The following is a 1,251-nucleotide window of genomic DNA, read 5'->3' on the forward strand; positions in this document are numbered from 1 at the left end:
TCTCTCCCAGACAGAGTTCTAGCCTGCATCTGCTGTACATCTCTGTTTCATTACGTAAATGGAGAGTGAATCCCATTCAGCGCCTGCCCTTTTCCTACGCGTTGTGGAAGCATACATTCTAATGACGAGACCTTTACTCTTGAATAACGGCACCGAGGGAGGAAAATAAATTGCTGTTCAAAAGGAAGTATCCCTCTTGGCATTGTGGGATTGTAGAGGATTGGACAGCTGTGGCACTGTGACCCGCACATTGAGACCAAGCTGTATAAATGAAGACATAAATAACCTCATATAGAGTAGTATTAGTGGGTTTGTGTTTGAGTGTGCATGCATATACATGTATCTGTGCGAGTGTGTGTGTGTGTGTGTGTGAGCATGCACATTTGTGTGTTCCTGTGTGTGTTTGTGCGACTGTGTGAACGTGTGTGTTCGGGAGAGTATGCGTGCGTGTGCATGGATGTGTGCGTGCACATGTGTGTGGGGACATAAATCCCTCTCAAGTGTAAGACAAACAGAGCGGTGGCTTTGTGAGGGCTGAGACGGCCTTGCCTGGTTATTGTATTTCCTTCCCTTGATTCCCAGTAAAGACCCCCACAGCCCTCCGCTGTCACTCAGGCCATACCGTCATCAGCCAGTACCCAGGTTGGAGGGATGCAGGAGAGGCCTGGCTCAGGCCCCAAAATAAAATTAAAAGGGGATTATGACTGGCTGACACTTTGTGGTCAATTGCTCATTTATTCTGGTGTGTAGTGCAGGGTAGGGCACTGCTGTGTCCTGTTATGGCCACGAGGAGAGGGTTGGTCTGGGAGGATGGACCTCTAGGTATTATTATTAGCTCATTGTCAATAGTATAAAGCACCCAAGAGGTCTTTGTGTTTACATGCTGCTACTCTTACCTGGTCTCCTTTTCCTTGACCGAAGAGAGGGCGGATGCATGGTCTGGTCCACTGGAGAAGAACAGATTGAATAATACAATTTCATTCCATTTCACTTAATTACATGTTTGAGTAAACATGCTTCCAACTCATTAGTATTTTATTAGGTAATACTGTAGACATATAGTAGCAGGGCTGTAGCATCACAGCCCATGCTATTACATTGTCGCATCTACAAGGTGTTACCACACAGTATCAGCATCACTGCAAGGAGCATGGAGGAGCCAGATGCTGATATTAGAGTGCCTATGTGTAATTAATAGACATTAGCAGTCAACCAGTTTCCAGCACAACAGGGTCTCCAGCCTGGGACATC

The 1,251-nt window shown here is 46.3% G+C and overlaps 1 long non-coding RNA gene across 1 annotated transcript in view; it reads right to left on the reverse strand.

Moving 5' to 3' along the window:
• LOC135544409 (uncharacterized) overlaps positions 1-944 on the reverse strand; it is an 18,358-nt gene extending 17,414 nt beyond the window's left edge. Inside the window, exon 1 of the long non-coding RNA XR_010456332.1 lies at positions 897-944. This is a non-coding gene — a long non-coding RNA (uncharacterized LOC135544409). The remainder of the gene's footprint in view (positions 1-896) is intronic.
• Positions 945-1,251: the final 307 nt, after the last annotated feature.

The sequence above is a fragment of the Oncorhynchus masou genome, chromosome 8 (genome assembly GCF_036934945.1).
Source record: "Oncorhynchus masou masou isolate Uvic2021 chromosome 8, UVic_Omas_1.1, whole genome shotgun sequence".
Classification (NCBI taxonomy): domain Eukaryota; kingdom Metazoa; phylum Chordata; class Actinopteri; order Salmoniformes; family Salmonidae; genus Oncorhynchus; species Oncorhynchus masou.